Genomic DNA, 19,556 nt, shown 5'->3' on the forward strand with positions numbered 1-19,556 from the left:
AATTCTTCCCCATGAATTGAATTGTCCTTGGCTGAAGGATGCCCAAAATTTAGTCGTCACTGGGTCTGTGGGGTATCTGAAGGTGACTTAATTTGGACAAAGTCTAAAGGGTTCAGTCCTACTTCCCGGTGCCCCGAGTCATTAAATGAGGCGTCTGTTATAACTATATCTTAGTTGAACATCTTTTTTTTCCCAGCTGTGCTCCTGTTTCACCCTTCTAGTCAAAGTCATTGAGCCTCAATAATTTGCTTGCATATAAATTTCTGCCTCCTTCTTGAGCAGTCTGGCCTACAAAAATATTTTAGGAAATTAGTATTTTCCTTAAGAATCATGCTTAAGTTTGGTTAGAAATAAAAATAATTTGAAAGTAGGTAAATCATAGTTATTATAAAACATAAGCACTACTACAAACATAATCATGTAAATTTAGGTTCAAATTCTTATTGCAAATGCCACAAGTATAACTGGATTATATACATTGATAACAAGAGGCATTCCATTGTGGTATATGTTGAATTGGCAGTATATAAATACTGGGTTTGTTAAGTAAAGAATTAACTAAGCATGGATTAAGCATTTAATTAACAATCATTTTGCTAATATTATCAGTGTTTGGGAAGATTTTATAGACATATTATGTAACTCATGTCTATTATCAAAAACTTTCCAAGGAAATTTTATAATGTTTTATTTTTTTATTTATAAGTATTACAAAGATTGGACAGCAGCTTTTAAAATTCATTAGAGTAGTCCTTAGAGCTTTGGGCAAAGGGCAAATATCAATAAATGTTAGATGATAAAAATGGTGATGATGATAATGATATTCATTTGAATAGTGTCTCTCTCATCTTTTCATGCTTCTTATGTGAATAGAATGGGACAACTCTTCAAAATCAGGCCAAGATTAAATGAGGGCTTCTCGCTCTCAGACTTCATTACCACAGAAATGTGGCCTGACATTAGAGTACTTCATAGTTCATTGAAAATGTCATAAAAACAATTACTATAACATTAGGAGGAACCTTTGAAAAGAAGCCTTAAAGTACCATTGACAAAATTGCTATGACAGGCAAAAACAATATTCTAACTCATATATGTTGGTCCCTTACTGTTTTTAGATCACACCAAATAAACAAGTGAAGAAAGGCAGGTGAAAGAGGTATGTGTTTAATTAAGCAAACTATGTTGAAAGCTTTGGAAAACTGAGAAGCTGTTCAAGGAATAAGTATGTAGTATATACACTTCTAAGTGCAAACAGGTATATGAGAGAACATTAAAAGTGGAAGATATCAGACAATAAAAAGTGTTAATATTTAATACCAGTTTATAGATAAGTCAGAGACACATTCTAATAAACAGGTAATCACTTAGGGCTCTATCTGTTGACTATAGCTAACATGTTAATATAGTTCAGAACTGAAGACATTCACCTATACATAAAAATATAGGTGTTATAATTTGATTCACATTAATACTAATAAATTCAGAGTTATTTTCCCTGTGTAATGTCATGCAGAAAATAACTCATTCTCTAAAGAATCACTTACTTAACATGTTCTAAATCTGAGAAATGAGATCATTAGGATTAATTTCATGGTTTCATACATATGAAAGTGGGGATGGCTGGGGTAGGGGGTAGTGGTGAGGGAAAAATGGAGACAACTATAACTAAACAACAATAAAAATGTGGGGAAAAATAAAATAAATAAAAATAAATAAATGCATATGTTTCTTTGTTTCTGATTATAAATAACTTATTCATTTTATCATAACCTTATCTTGTCTTATATGTTTATCAAAATCTTTACATACCAAATAAAGTATTTCAGTAGACAACACTAAATATTTTAAAATAGCAATAAAAAAGTTTGGAGAAGTAAGTGATTTTGTAAAATGAATTTAGTTTTAAGCTACTTGCATTATATTTAAAAAATAATGCAGAATATTTGATATGCTTAAAATTTGAATATAAGACAATATGAATTTAGATAAACAAAGCCAATAGTCAATATAATATACTCTCATAACTACTGTCAAAATATTAAAATATCCTTGTACTTAACCATCAAATGTGGCTCACATTTCCTAGCTGCCCCAGCCTTCCTCCTGTGACTATCCAGACTTTACCCCCACGGAGTAAGAGGTGACATGTGACACAGGAACATTAGGACCTGCTTAAATTAAATAAATCATCACATAATTTTATTGTCACCTCTGGAGAAAAATGTAATAAATACACTAAAAAAAGCATCTCATATCTATGAGATTAAATTTTTGAGACTCACTAGATTATAGTTTTTACACTTGATAACAAGCGGAAAAGAACCATTTAGTCTTTACAGTTCAAGTTATACTTCTATAAGGGAAATACATCTTAAACACTTGATATTTTTCTTTAATAATTAAAAATGTAAGATTAAAAGACCTGCAATTATGTGGCTAGAAGCTGACAAACGAAGGAACTTTACAAAGTCCTGGGCCTCTGAACAAAATATGTGACTTTTTTTTTTGCCTTTTTTTTATTATTGTTTAAGTAGTTACCTCCATTGTCCCCACTCAACTACCCTCACTTCACTCATTCCCACCTCCCACCCTCAATTTTATCCCTTTTGGCTTTGTCCATGTGTCCTTGACACAGGTTCTTTGATGGCCCTTCTCCTATTTTCCCTCAAGATTTTGCAATATATGTTTCTCTCATTTCTCCCAATTACACCAAGAACTCTACTAAGGATATCAATCAAAAGGTTAAAGTATTTATTCTTCATTTCAATTAGCCCTAAATCCAGAGTTTTGATGAGATTTAAAGGTTTTGTTTATCCCCTGCCCTCTAGGTTATATAAAGGCACATTCTGACATAAAGATTTATTTAGGTTCAGTGAATCAGAGGAACACATCAAAGAGATACTAATAAATGGAAACATATACAGTGTTCATGGATAGAAAGAATTAACACCATAGTAACATGAGCAATGATGTGGGGATTGTCTGAGGGAGTGAGAGGTGTTGGGTGGAGGGGGCAAAGGGGGAAAACTGGGACAACTGTAAAAGCATAATCAATAAAATATAATTTACAAAGTAGTTAACATCATAAAATTTCCATACTAACCAAAGCCATCTATAATATCAATGGCATTTTTCACAGAACTAGAACAGCTGATATTATAAACATTTGCATAGAAACAAAAGAATGTGAATAGTGACAGCAATCATGAAAAAGAACACAGTGGGAGATATGCTACCTGATATAAAACTACACTACCAGGCTATAGTAATTAAGACAGCATGGTACTGGCATAAAAACAGACACATTATCAATGGATACCAGAGATAAAACCACACCTATATGGGCAATTAATATTTGACAAAGCAAAGCAAGAAAATACAATAGGGTAAAGACAGTCTATTTGGTAAGTGGAGTTGAGAAAATTGGACAGATATATGCAAAAAAAAATGAAGGCTAGATCACCTTCTTACACTATATACAAGAATAAATTCAAAATGGATGAAAGAATTAAATGTAAAACTCAAAACCATTAAACTCCTGGAAGAAAACATAGGCAGTAAAATCTTTGAGATTGCTTTTAGCAGTATTTTTCTGACATATCTTCTCAGAGAAGGGAAAGAAAACAAAACAAATAATGGGACTATTTCAAACCAAAAAGTTTTTGCACAAGGGAAACTATCAACAAAATGAAAAGACAATCTATTGAATGGAGGAACATGTTCATCAATACATTTGATAAGGGGTTAATATCCAAAATTTATAAAGAGGTCATACAACTCAATCCCAAAAAAAAAAAAAAACAACACTAGAAAAGTGGGCACAGGACCAACCTGGACAGACACTTCCTCAAAGAGGAAAACATACAGATGGCCATAGACAGATGAAAATATGTTTAAAAACAATAATTATCAGAAAATGAAAATTAAAACCATGAGATACCACCTCACACCTGTCAGAAAAACTACATCAGGTCAACAGACAAGTGTTGGCAAGGATATGACTGTTGGTGGGAATGCAGATTGGTACAACCATGATGGAAAAAATGTGGAAGTTCTTAAAAAAATAAAAAGAGAAATGCCTTATGACCAGAGATTCTACTTCTAAAGAAACCCAAAACACTAAGTCAGGAAAATATATGTACTCCTATGTTCATTGCAGCATCATTTGCAATAGATAAGATATAGAAGTAATATAACAGCCCATCAATAGATGAGTGAATAAAAATGATAGTATGTAAACACACACACACACACACACACACACACACACACACACACACTGGAACATTATTTGGTGATAAAAAAGAATGACATTTTACCATTTGTGACAGCATGGATGGACTTATAAGATATACTAAATGAAATAAGTCAGACTGATAAAGATACATAGTATGTGATATCACTTATATTTGGAATCTAAAGAACAAAAATAAATGCAAACAAAATTGAAACAGACATAGATACAGAGAAAAAATTAACAGAGGCCAGAAGGGAGAGGTAGGTCTTGGCAGATAGGATGAAATAGGTGACAGAATTAAGAAGTACTAATGGATAGTTACAGAATAGTCACAGAAATGTAAATTACAACATAGGGAATATAGTCAATGATATTGTAATAATTATCTATGGTGCTAGCTGAGCACTTGACTTATTGTATGGAGCACTTTGTAACCTATATAATGGCTATCCCCTGTGCTGTACACTTGAAACTAGTATTAAGTAGTGTTTAATACATACTGTAATCAAGAATAAAATAATAAAATAAACAAAAAAAGAGAAGCTCATTTTCTAAAGACTAGGCAAACTGTCTAGTCTCTCAGCTCAATCTGTGAACCAAGATAAAGTAGAAAATAAATGCTCTGATTGGAACTAGCAAAGCTTACAATACAATTTATATTTTTCTATGTATCCCTATTCTGCAATTTACTTAAGTAGAAAGAGCACATAAGCCAATTTCATAGAAACACTCAAGTCAGTTTTATCATAAAAATCAATTATTAAAAATATCCTGTGAACTCAGTGCTTTCAAATTTAATATCCTAACATTAAATTAATTTTATCTGAAGTGCTTGTTTTAATCCTTAAATCAACAACATAATTATTTCACTTACACAAAGTTATAAGCAATGACTTATGAACTGTACATCAATTTGTAGTTGGGTAAACATAGTCTTATTTCTGAAATGCCATTTTAAAAACTATAATAAGCCTCTAAAAGATTTAATTTTAAAATCCAGTTAAAATGAAATGTTAAGTGATAACCATGCCACTTTCATTCTTTATTAAAATTTATGACTTATAAATTAATTTCATGTGTTCATTTTATTACCCTTTAGCCAAATTGTCAAATTAATGCTGTCCACAGGAAAAAGTGGCGCAGTTGTTCTGATGAGTGACTTTGTCCTATATCATGAAAGTAAGTTTCAAAGTGACATATTCTCATTTAACATGAGTAGTCCCAATGTGTGTTATGTGGGAATCAAAAGGATTTAAAGGGTAAAGATAACAGTGGTGTGGTGGTAAATGTTTAACTGACTTTCAGGAGACAAAAAATAAGGGGAGAAGGGCTTATTTATAACATTACATAATTCCTCCTGTTCAAATCATCTGACTTTTTTTATTTCAATGTATAAAATTGTGTTATGTTTGTTATGTTACCAAACATAACATTTGGTATATTATGTACCAAAACAGCTCAAAAGTTCATAAAAATTTAGTATTTGGTGCTCAGGAGCCAGGAAGTCTGGCTCTATCACACCATTGGAAAAGTGCTTCTCTGGTTGTTATTTGAGATAGATCTGGATCACAATAGTAGAAAAGTGGAATGTGTGAGTAACCAGAATGGGAAAGGGCAGCTGAGGCAGTTGTTTGGGGGGCTGGTGTGTGGCAAATACTGGTCCTCAGCAAATTATAGGGTAATACAGCCATTAGTCAGCATAACAAGGTTGAGAAGTCAATGGTAACTTGAGGCAGGATTTTACAGCACTGTGAGTTCCAAGGTGGTAACCATAATTTTATTATTGACATTCAATAAGTCTTATGTACTAGGCAAGCACTGTGGTCACCACATGCCACCCAGCTTGGGCACCATTTGCTTGTTCAATTTTCAGGAAATAAATGTAGCCACAAGGCTGATCATAACCTCCTGAAAATCAGGCTGTTGTTAACTGGTAGAGCTGGGATTCAAACACAGGGAGTCAAATGCAAGAGTCTTCACTCTAAATATTTAAATAATTTTGTGAGTAATGTATTAAAGATATTTCAAATTTCTTTTATAAACATGAGAATAACTATTGAAAACTTTGTCAAAGCTAGAGACAAGGGAAGTAGTAGTAAGCTGACAGTTTTATCAGTTCAGTTGTTAATTAATAGGACTTGAATTATGGTGATGATGGCGGCAATAAAATTGACACAGAACAGGTAACTCAATTTTATTTGGGTTCATCATCAAATTCCTCCTCCTCCTCCTTTTTTATTAAAAAAGCATATTAATTGTTTTTAAAATTATATAAATTTAAATAACAAAAATAATCCCTCTGATCCCATGATCTTATGTATTTGGTATATTCCTTTTTACATTTTAATTTTGTCCACGTGTATCCATCCTTGGATACATTAGCACTTTCACACTGTAAAAATAATTTTCTACACAATTTAAGTATGTGGTGATTTTGGGGGGTACATTTCTCTATACAAACTTTGGTCATACCATTTTAATTGCTGAAAAATATCACATGAGTATGCATATTTTTAAAATTATTTTGATAATAATGGTCTTTTTGTATCACATTTTATTAATATGAATAATTAATCAAGATATTTATGCTACATACACATATATTTTCCTTTTGGGTTATTGGTAATTTATACAGGAAAATATTTTTTCTAAGAGAAATTACAATGTCCAATACATGAATATTTAACTTCCCTAGTGTTCACCTTGCTAGTGAATAGTGACATTCATATTCAGACAGTGAGGCATACATTTTCACCAAACAAGTAATCATTATTTTTTTAAGTAGCAATAACCAATAGTGGTGAATATGGAGTCAAATGAGCACCCTCTTACATTCTGATTTGTTTAAAATTTGTACAAACTTACCAAAACTTAGGAAGCAACATAATTTAGTAAGCAATTTAGCCAAGAGTTGTAAACAATTTCCTGAGATGTGATTAAAGATCAAACATGTCCAATGTATTTTCCGCAATAGAAATGTGTCCCAAAGAAATGTTCAGAAATGTTTTAAAATATACCTAGAGTAATGGTTATTATAGTATTTTTGACAAAAGTGGCAAATTAGAAAATATATGGATGTCTATTATTGAGATTAATTATACTATGTCCTTGGGATAAAACTTTAGACATATTAAAAGTTATGCTGTGGAAAATAAATTAATAACATGGGGAAAATTTAAAAACACATTATTTCTAATTAAAGTTTCATGTGACCAAATATTAGGCACTGCATAAAACTAATTATAAAACTAGTTCTTACATGTTCTCCAAATAACGCCTTAACATGGTACAGCTGTTTGTTACTTTTTCCTTCCGGTAAAAGGTATTTTGTGATCTTTGCTTTTTTTGAGTTTTTCTGTAACTTCCCTACTTATATCATGCAAATGTATGGCTTTTTAGTAAGAAAAATATATTTTGCTGGGTCAAACTCTCAATTAAAAATACAATGAATATTTCATGTCATTTATATAGAACCAATTTGTTTTCAAAGAACCACACTGATTTCCAATAGCAAAATTGCTCCTTGCACTTGCTTTAGTTTAAATTTATTGATGTATTGTTGCTCAGTCTTTTATTTTTAGTGTTCCTGTGCCATTTAGTTTTATACATGTTTCGTAAATGTAGCATTGTTTGGAATTTTGCTTTGAATCTGCTCCAGCAGACTTTGTTTTTTAAGAGGGCAATTTAAAGCCATTTATGCTTGCTAAAGATTTATTATATCTGTTCCTGCATCTGACAGCCTTCCTTTAATTTTTTTACTGCCTCTCTCCTCTCCTGTCCTTTTCTTCTTTCCCCCTAAACTCTCCCTCCCCTCTTTACCTCTTATTCTCTCCCACATTTGCCATTCAGGTTTTTCATTAACCTACAGGGATGGTTAATAATAAAATACAATATTAAATAATGAATAATGTTATAAGAATCAACTCTGTGTTTTGCTTACTCACAGCTATACATTTACTTTTGCTCACCCCTCTATATATTCCTTGAAAGTCAAAGACTCAATCTTCTATCTTTGTACCAGACACAAACTAACAAACAAATGAATCAATGAATCAATGCTCTAATAATTCAATTACTTAATTGTCAATTCTGTCACACAGTAGGAATCATCTTAAATTTTATTCACATTAAACCAATTCATTATTGATATGTTGAATTCTAATTTAAGAAATATAGAAATCAAATGTAGAGCTTTTATTAAATACCATTCTTTTACTTTATCCCTAAATATAATAAAATTTTGATTAAAAACTTTATTTCATTTTTGAAAACTATTACACTATCTTATACTATTATTTTTTAAAACAAGAAAGTAATTACATTCCTCAATATTAATTTTTTGTTTAGCAGTATGTTTGCTTATATTAATAACTGTATTAGGCTTAACCTAACAGTTCTTTTTGCCACAACATTCAAATTCAAGATTTCTCTCTCTCTCTCCCTTTCTCTTTTAATCTGGCAGTGTTTTTCTCTATGTTTCTGGTACATCTGACTGTTCTATTTTGCAGGAAAGAAAGGTACTTAGCTAGCATGTGCTTTGGGACCATAAATCTGATCTCAGGGAAATGGCTCTCTGGATTTTATCTTTTTGATACCACACATTATGTGACTCACACATCATTGTCTTATATCAGTTATTGAAGAGGAGGATAAAACACAAAGCCATGATGATTTTAACTCTTTTGAAACCATCCTAGTCAGAAAGGAATTCTGGGGAAGCTGATGATATAAGACTAGGTTCCTATTCTTCATTCAATTTATCATCAAAATAAACCTCAGACTGATGGAAACAAAGATTGAAAACTGACTTATAAGAACAAGAGGACTTCCGGCAAGATGGAGGAATAGGTGGACGCACCGTATCTCCTCGTACAACCAAGATTAGAAAACCAATAATTTACAACAATAATTTACTATCAGAATAACACCCAGATCCGGCAGAGGATTTATCTGAATGGAAGTTGGGCAGCCAAGAAGTTGAAGTAGACGCGTTCATCCGGACCGGTAGGAGAAGACAAGCCGGGCGGGCGCGGGGCTGGCTCAGGTCGGCGGCTCGCGGAGGTCGAGGGAAGGTTTGGCGCGAAATTGGCGCAAAAGCCATCCGGCGCGCAAGAAGGCAGCGGTGATCCCTGAGTACGCAAGCTGCGGCTGGCAGACTCAGAGGGGCAGCAATTGTGGACCAGGGCAGAACTCGGGGCCCAGAAGCCCAGACAAGGGTCTGAGTCCAGGGGAACAGAACTACCGCCATTGTTTTCTCCCGCCCCACCCCCACATATAACGTCACAATCTAGCGACTGGGGTGCCCAGCCCCGGTGAGCACCTAAGGCTTCGCCCCCCACCATAACAAGAGCAACCAGACCGGAAAAAAAAAGGAGAGACAGGGGAAAAAAAAATATGTTTTCAACAGAGCAGATCAGTCCCCCAGGACTCATCCTTTTGAGCGACCAAGAATTAGCCAATCTATCAGATGCACAGTTCAAAACACTGGTGATCAGAAAGCTCACGGAACTGGTTGATTTTGGACGAAATTTAGATGAAAGAATGCAGATTACCATAAAACAGATGCAGGAAGACACGCGGAGGAGAGCCAATAGTGAAAGGAAGGAATATGAGTCTCAAAACAATACAGTGGACCAGAAGGAAGATAGAATCAACCAAGCAGGAAAGCATGATGAAATAAGAATTCAAAAAATTGAGGAAAAGATTAAGAGCATCCAAGACACCTTTAAACGTTCCAATATCCGAATTATAGGGGTACCAGAATCGGAAGGGGAAAAGCAACAGATTGAGCACGTATTTGAACAAATAATAAAGGAGAACTTCCCCAATCTGGCAAAGGGAACAGTCTTCCAAGAAATCCAAGAAGCTCAGAGAGCCCCAAAGAAGTTGGACCCAAGAAGAAACACACCAAGGCACATCATAATTACATTAGCCAAGGTAAAAACGAAGGAGAGAATCCTAGAAGCAGCAAGAGGTAAGGGGACAGTCACCTACAAAGGAATTCCCATCAGACTGTCAGCTGATTTCTCCAAAGAGACCTTACAGGCAAGAAGGGGCTGGAAAGAAATATTCCAAGTCATGAAAGACAAGGACCTACATCCCAGATTGCTTTATCCAGCAAAGCTCTCATTTAGAATGGAAGGGAAGATAAAGTGCTTCTCAGATAAGGTCAAGTTAAAGGAGTTCATCATCACCAAGCCCTTATTTTATGAAATGCTAAAGGGACTTATCTGAGAAAAGAAGATAAAGAAAAGACATGTATAGTAAAAGGACAGCAAACTCACAAATATTAACAACCACACCTAAAGCAAAACCAAAAGAAACTAAGTAAACAATTAGAACAGGAACAGAACCACAGAAATGGAGGGCACATGGAGGGTTAGCAGCAGTGGGGTGGGAGGAGGAAAGAGGGGGAAAAGGTATAGAGAATAAATAGCATAGAATGTAGGTTGAAAATAGATAGGGGGAGGGCAAGAATAGTACGGGAAATGTAGAAACTAAAGAACTCATAAGTATGACACATGGACATGAACTAAAGGGGGAAATGTGGGTGGGAGGGGGGTACAGGGTGGAGGGGAGAGAAGGGGGGAAATGGGACAACTGTAATAGCATAATCAATAAAATATATTAAAAAAAAAAAAGAACAAGAAAACAGGATAAGTTTCTGCCTAATTTAATGATTGTAATGCTTGGTGTGCCAAGCTATTTACATTAATTTCTCTTGTGAAGACCTAAGTCCAGGTGCCTATGTAAGTAGCTTTTTAAATTGTGGTTAGTTGTCTATATATTCCTTTACATAAGGATTCTAGTGCTAGTTAAATGGGGCTAAAACAACTTATACATGTGTATGAGGGGGGTATCTCTGAAAAAATTCATCCATTGTTAATATAAGAACAGTTTGTGCAAGATTGATGTAACCTTGGCAGCCAAGGAGAGTGGACTGGAATGCACATGTGTGAACAATGATGACTTCATGGTACTAGTCAGTGGGGCAGTAGAGGCCTTTGAGTGAGCAAGTGTACTGTGTGGCCATCACATTCAAAATGAGTAGAGCAATGAATCTGCATTAAGTCTTGTGTTAAGCATGAACATTCCTCTGTGGAAACTATTTGGATGATTCAGAAGGTTTTTGCAGATGATGCAGTGAGTGTGGCACAAATTAAAGTGTAGCACAAATGCTTCAAAGATGGTCAAGAATTTGTTGAAAGTGTTTCATGTTCTGAAAGGCCTGCAACAAGCAGAACACCTGAGAATGTTGAACATGTACAGGCTGCAATCAACATAGGTCAGCAACTGTCAGTGCGGGAACTAGAAGCTGATCTGGGAATTCCAAAAACACTGTGTCTGAGCTTTTGTCACAGGATCCTGGCATGAAATGTGTCAAAATTTGCTCTGTACTTTCTGCTACCAAAGCAAAAGGAATGTAATGCTGCAGTAAGAAGAACTGTGTGAGGCCCCAACTTGCCTACTTTAAGGGGACAGAGGCATCATTGTCCTATGTACAATGTTTCTTGTATCTGGTATTTTCTTCAATTAATAGTTCTATTTTTCATATTGTATGGCTGAATACTTTCTGGACAGTTCTGTGTGTGTGTGTGTGTGTGTGTGTGTGTGTGTGTGTAGTTTCTAGGATTGGAGATACAGTAAAATTTCCATCATTAGACACTATTTTCCTTTAGAAAATAAATTTGAGTGTTTAGTAAGAGTAAATGATATATAACAATGTAGACTATTATGCAGTGGGTCTTTCTCTCTATACATGCATGCACACATACAAAGATTTTTTGAGATGTACTTTGAATGAAAGTTTATATGTCTTTAATTCATTAAATAAATGCTTATAAGAGTTGGCATGCCTCATTTTTCCCTAGACATTCTATATATATACACATATGCATGCATATATGATAAGTGAAGTTAAATTCACTTGTTTTGTTTCCTTATACTTATGGTATTTTTCTTTAATGCTTGAATTGGTTGGTATTGACTCTATCTGTACTACATTTCTTTGCATTTTATATGTAAAATATAAGCAACTAGGAGGAGCTACAGCTCCATGGTATTGACTATATCGTAATCTGTACTTGAAGAACGTCAATTATGAGAAATAACTTAGAGAAAACTATTATATATATGTATATATAATTTAAGTTACTAGGCAAAATTTTATCACCTTCCAATATCTTACCAATAATCTATTCTGTTCATAATAAATGTTTTGTCATTATTCTTGATAACACCTTGTAATTAAAAATATTTTTGCTGTGCTTTCTAAACCTTCCCTTATTTCAGCTCTATTGATCCAATGCAATTATATTGAATTAATTTTTGCTTGAGTAGTTCACTATGAATACAATGAAAACCCATTATTTCCTTTTGAGAAGTTAGACTGGATACATAAATTTCATTAGTCATTAGGTAATTGCCAATGCTGCATACTTTTTTATAGACCCAATTGATTATACAATACATATATATTTAATTTTAGTATGGCAAAAATATAAAAAATTACCTTATTGGTCTTCTGGATTCTAGGTGCTGTACCTTTAATACACTATACTATATATAACAATGTGCATTTATAGTAAAATTAATTTATTTAATAAATGGTGTTGGGAAATTGGACAGATATAGGCAGAAAAATAAAACTAGACCACCTTCTATATCACACAAAAGAATAAACTAAAAATGAATCAATCACTTAAATGTTAGACCCAAACCATAAACTTTCTAGAAGAAAACATAGGCAGCAAAGTCTCAGACATTGCTTGTAGAAATCTTTTATTGGATATATCTCCCAAGGCAAAGGAAACAAAAGAAAAAATAAACAAATGGAATTACATCAAATAAAAAGTTTTTGCATAGCAAAGGAAGTCATCAATAAAATAAAAAGACAACTCATAGAATGGGAGAAAGTATTAGCTGATAAGGAGTTAATATTAAAAATTTATAAAGTACTTACAAAACTCAACACCAAAAAAAAAATAATAACCCATTTAAAAACAAATGGGCAAAGGACATGAATAGACACTTCTCCAAAGAAGACATATGGATGGCCAATTGACATACGAAAAGATGCTCAATGTCATTACTTATCAGAGAAATGAAAATTAAAAGCACAATGAGATACCATCTCACACCTGTCAGAATGGTTATCATCAATAAATCAACAAACACCAAGTTCTGGCAAGCATGTGGACAAAGGGGAACCCTCTTGCACTGTTGGTGGGGATGTAGATTGGTGTAGCCACTGTGGAAAACAGTATGGAGATACCTCAAAAAATTAAAAATGGATCTGCCTTTTGACCCAGCAATCCCATTTGTGGGAATATATCCAAAGGAACCCAAAACACTAATTCAAAAGAACATAAGCACTCCTTTGTTCATTGCAACATACTTATAATCACCAAGATATGGAAGCAGCCTGAGCGTCCATGAATACATGAGTGGGCAAAACAACTATGGAATATATTCACACAATGGAATTCTACTTGTTCATACAAAAGAAGAAAATTTTACCCTTTATGACAGTATGGATGGACCTGGAGAACATTATGCTAAGTGAAATAAGACAGTTAAAGAAAGACAAATACCATATTTCATTCACACATGGAATGTAAATAAAAAATGGAACTAACAAGCAAAACAGAGACAGACTCACAGACTGACAGCAGTTGACAGCCAGTTGTAGGGGAGGTTAGCAGTTGTAGGAGTTGAACAAAAAGGAAAAAGGACTCCTGGACATGGACAGCAGTGTGGTGATTGCTGGGGTATGGGGAGTATAATGGGACTAAATGGTAATGGAAAAAAACTACCATAAAGATTAAATAAAAATTTTTACAGTGTACATATACTAGTATTTAAAAATTACTGGTAATAAGTAATTTATTCAAAATAATTTTTCTCTTAGAGGATTTGATTCACAATATTTAGGAGTTTAGACTATGTGGCTAATATTTTTCTGCACTCACACTTACCTTATATATACTCCCATATCAAGATCATTCTAAATAGTTGGGAACTTCCCTGCCTGGTTTCAGAAGCTGTAGCCTCACACAGCTAAGTCTGAGTAGAAAGGCCTTAGGGACAAAAGCTGCTAAGGAGACAAAAACCTATCCCCTCTCTCATATTCCCCTGCTTGGCCCAGGCAGATGAGTGGTTAGCCAATGATGGGTAAGATTCCTCAAGGGAGGAACAACCTAAGACAGTCACAGTCACAAAGGGACCACCAGGGAAGGACTTAGGGGGCTATAAAAAAGGGGAGATGGACCTTCACCCCTCAGCTTTGTTACTGCCTGAATCTTCATTCCACTACAGGAAGTCTCCTACTGTCTTGGCTACTTTGTTCTCCTGGCCTGACACAAGCCTGAAAGAATGTCAGATAAGGGGGGCACAGTCTTATACTAATCCAGGTGGTTCCTGGGGCCAATCAGGCATCAAAAAGAATGCATTAAATCCCATGAAACCTGCTTTGCTAAGAATGCCCTCAAGTTAATATATACTAAATGTTTAGGTCCAAGCATAAAACGAATTTGTTTCCCAAAGTTTCATGGCCCTTTGGCATCACTCTGTCTAGCAGACCCTGACTAGAATAAACCCTTCTAATTCTTTGAATGTTATCTATTAACCATATCTCCCTTCCTTGATCATCACTGCCTGACACTGATTGATGAGCTTTACCTATACACTCTGTATTCCTATGCAACCTATACCCAATAAAAGCCCAGGGAAAGAGGTGCTTGAGGCTCTTTTCCTCTGAGAGATTAGCTAGACTTTTCTCCCCAAGCAGATCATGTCTTGGCAGTCTTATTTCGTCCATGATGCTGGGGGACACTGTGGGACAGGGTCCCCCTCACTAAATAACTTACTTTAATTTTACTTGCATGAAGAATACCACTATATAGTTATGCTTTTGAACACAAATACTGTATCAAGTGAACCTGATTCAATATTATTTCTGCTACTTACTAGTACATATGACCTTAATTTTGCTACACTTCATCTGTAACTCAGTCATATTATCTATTTTACATAGTGATTTTATAAGATTAATTATCATGGTGCTGAAAAATAGTTACACATTGTTTGTTATAGGATGCTATTAGTAGAATTGGGTAAGAAATATTAATATTATTGGTCGTAATCTTAGACCATGTGCAATCAGATGAACAATTACAAATTGAAACATACAAATGTAACTTGCAGTCTTTGATTTCTGAGTGTTTTGTAATTTAAGTGAAGGTGTTGTGAAAATAAGGAGAAAAATCTGGAATTTAGAATTTCTCCTTCTCTGCATTTGAATCAATGGGTTGGTTCACGCACAAGAACAACTTGATTAGAGGAGGTCATTACAGACTTCTTCATATTCAGAATATTTTTAATTTCCAATGGGAAAATGGCAGGAGATTTCCTACCTAAAGAATAGCTCTCAAATTTGTGATTAATTTGTTGTGAATTAAATAGGATCTTATTGTCTTTTGAAAAATGAAAGTCAGTCCATATATTACAGAATCATATGACAACTGTTATAAAATATTGTAGTGTAAGAAGAAAACTAGTTAAATAATTGCTTAAATGATTTGTGTTTCATGATTGGCATTATTTGTCTTTGAATCATTTTTTTTCCACTGGATAGGGGTGTGCTGTCCAAAACTATAGCGATAGGATATGTAGCTATTTAAATTTAATTAAAAGTAAATGTAATTTAAAACTCAGTTCTAAAGTCATACTAGTCACATTTCAACTGCTCAATAGCCAGATGTAGCTAATCGCTAATGTAATGTACAGCACACACCAGAACACAGCCATCATCACAGAAAATTCTATTGGACAGCATTGATATAAACCAGTACATTTCAACTTAAAAAAACATTTTCTGTAAACATTTCCTGTAAACCTTTTGGCAGGTTTTCTCCTAATCAGCCTTCACCACAAAATTTTAATGCCATTGATATATTTTATGTAGCTGTACCTTACACATATAAAGAATAAGATCCTCTTCCCTGATTGATAGTACATGATGTAGGCCTATGAAAAAAGAATAAACTGACCCATTGAATGACTGACTCCACAAGGGGCAGAAGAGCATTTTGCCATGTGTTCATGTTTAAAAATTCTATGAACAACTTACTTAATTTTACCTTCTGGAACATGCAAATATTGTAATTAAAATGAATATGGTAAGATAAAGTAAATTTTAAAGGTTAATCTCTATTACTCTATTAATATTTATCATATTACTTAACTTGAAAATTTTTCATCCTTTTTGTAATAAATATAACAGCAGCTACTATCTATCTTCCTACCATCATTCTTGTGGATATTCATATCTACTGGGAAATATTGTACATACTGAAAAGCAGAAGAAAATAATGTAATTAATTTTTGCTCATCAGATCTTGAAAGACTAGTGGAATGTAAAGATAAGACCAGTTTCTCTACCTTTTACTGAAAAATCCAGGATTCTTTTTCTTAAACAATGTTGCTTGTTATGTATTTGATACATAAATGTGCGATGATATGTCAGGTCCCGTTGACATCCACTCATAAGAGTCAACTGTAAAAGATTTAGTTTTGTGAGCCAGTTGACATCACATTTTCAGTATCTTGAAATCATCCATAGTAGTCATAAGTATACATTAGAACCCAAAACAATGTGAATTAGGAGTTTGATTTTTCCCTAGAAGAGTTAGCTCTTAAACATATGGCAACACCTCATTGTTAAACACATTAAAAGAAAAGATCAGCATTAACCTCTTAAACCCAATTATTCTTTTAAACCTTCATTAAAGTTCTAGAAATTAAGGAAATGGTAGAAATTGCCAACAATATAATAATAATTCTCCATAAACCCTAGGGATTTATGAGGCAATTTTCAAGAAGTCAGCGTTTAACAATGTTTGGCATCAAGCATCATTAAAATTTACATCTATTACTCTCTACCAATAGAGCTAACACATAGTCATTAATGCTAACAGTGTTTGTTTTACAATTAACACTGAGCTAACCTTCATAAAGATCAACAAATTTGTGAGGAGCATACTATTTACCTAAAGGCCATGTCAGATTTTCCTGGTCTGGGACAGAGAAGTCTCAGGGAAAATAAATGCAAGAACTTGACCTGACATGCCATTATTTTCTTTTTCTTCTAAACTGAAGTTTTCTTAACAAGGTCATTACTGATTATACTGGTGCCCCTTGGTCTCCACATACCATGAGAACATCGTAGACTAGTGTATGGTAATTTTGTGCATATTATAATGATTGTTTCTATATTTTTTTCTTAAAATAGTATCTTAGTAATCCAGCAATATGAAAAATGAATAAGAATAAATCAATGCATTTTAGAGGTTTCATGTTGTTGTTGCCATTGAATAGACCTGTAAGTTCAAAGATTAATACCCAGGAGTGAAACATTTCTCAAAATATTTTCAAATAATACCAATTAGAAGAGAGAATTCCTAGAAAAACGTTTTGTGGTATTATTAGATTGCAAGCCATTTCAGAGCAAGTAAATCTGTTCCCTACCCACGTGAACCATCTTTTTTGCAAATTTAAACTTTTCCTTGGGCTGACATTTCTCTCAGCTGCTAATACTAACTGAAACCTTTTGAGTATGATTAACTTCCTCCTGATGACACCAAGACATTTGGAACAACTCACCATAGAAAGCTGCTCTCTTTCATTTGAACAGACTCAAACAGTAGAAAGGGGCTAGCAGAGTTTGTGTCCTACTTTCAGACATTTATTCTAATGCAACTATTTAACATTATTTCCCTTTGGAAATTTACTCATTCAGGTATACCATCTTCTCCAAACTTTCTTACATGGTTCTAGCCATTATTTGGGGGAATTTCACATGAAAGTTTTAGCCTCTTTCACCTCACATGATTTTTCAGTGACTGCCATGACAGCCATTATGGCCATCTACTAACCAGCCATACACAGATGCGCACCTTTTGGAACTTAACATTGTGAATTGTTCTCTAAAAAACACCTAGTAAATTCTTTATAATCACAATCTATTCATAACTCGACTTATGTCACTTTTGTATTATAAGTATACTGCATTTATTTGATTCTAAGATGCACATATTGGCCTTGGAAGTTTTCTTCCCTTTTATGATGCATAAAATAATGATGAGTCTAGAACTGATAGGACCTTAGATTTACTTGAATGTAGTTGATTTTATTTGTTTCTTTCAACAGACAAATTTATCTCTTTCTCTCATTTCTGCCTACTCTTAGTCCTTTCCTCATTTGTTCCTTTTTTTTTTTTTTTTCATTCTTCCTCCCCTCTTCAGAAGTATCCTAACCCCTCATGCTTTTTATACAGGTAATTTGCAAATATTCACCTGCAATCTTTTCTTCTTTCAAAGCCTCATAACCTCATTTTGAATGAATTACTTGAAGTCTCCACATAATTTTATTTCTTTCAAGTTTAAAATAAAATTCACTTCCATTACTTCTTTCTTAGTAATATCCCACTCTCTTGGCTCAAAAAAGAATGACAAACAAATTTTTTGCCACACTTTTAAAATTTCTTCTCTATATAAATTATCCAAAGCACAAAACTGGAGAGGTACATTCAATTTGTAAAACTTTCATATGTCTGCTTCATTAGGTAATGATCCCATGCTTTCTATTTCCACTGCCACACATCAAAATCAGGTCCCCATTTACTTTATATTCAAAATCATCTAAGAAACTGTTATTTGTTTTTCCTCAACTTATACTTCACAGAATTTTTAAATCAATCATCTTACAGAGGCAGTTCCTGTATTGCTATTCCTTGGCTCAAAGACTTTCAATGGCTACCTGCTACCAAGGGTGCATAATAGAATCCTCATTTCTTCATTCTGACTGGTAATGAAAATCAAAACTTGTGCTACCAATCATGAGCTTTGTGAAAAGGAAAAGAATAGACATTATCACAAGCCTTTAATTAAAGCATTGTGATATGAAAGAATAGCTAAAAGATAAGCATTCTACAGGAAGATCAGAGACTGGTAAAAATTATTTAAAGTTCAGGTTGTTCTTAGAATTAAGCACTGTTCATTTCTCAGCAGGTGTAGGGAAAGTGAGGATGTGTTAATCACAGAACGGGATGCAGGAGCAGCCAGGCTGGGGTTACAGTTTAGTAGTGAATTTAGCTAAGTGAAGTAAGTCAGACAGACAAAGACAAATACTGTATGATCTCACTTGTATGTAAAATCTTTAAAAAAGAACATAACAGAAACTCAGAAAAAGAGGTTAGATTTGTTGGTACCAGAGAAGGAGTGGAGGGTAGAAGAATTGAAAGTGGTCAAAATGTACA

The 19,556-nt window shown here is 33.9% G+C and overlaps 1 protein-coding gene across 1 annotated transcript in view; it reads right to left on the reverse strand.

Moving 5' to 3' along the window:
* LOC118499946 (protein eyes shut homolog) overlaps positions 1-19,556 on the reverse strand; it is a 224,345-nt gene that overhangs the window by 170,136 nt on the left and 34,653 nt on the right. The gene's annotated exons all lie outside the window — the stretch shown is intronic.

The sequence above is a fragment of the Phyllostomus discolor genome, chromosome 4 (assembly GCF_004126475.2).
Source record: "Phyllostomus discolor isolate MPI-MPIP mPhyDis1 chromosome 4, mPhyDis1.pri.v3, whole genome shotgun sequence".
Taxonomy (NCBI): domain Eukaryota; kingdom Metazoa; phylum Chordata; class Mammalia; order Chiroptera; family Phyllostomidae; genus Phyllostomus; species Phyllostomus discolor.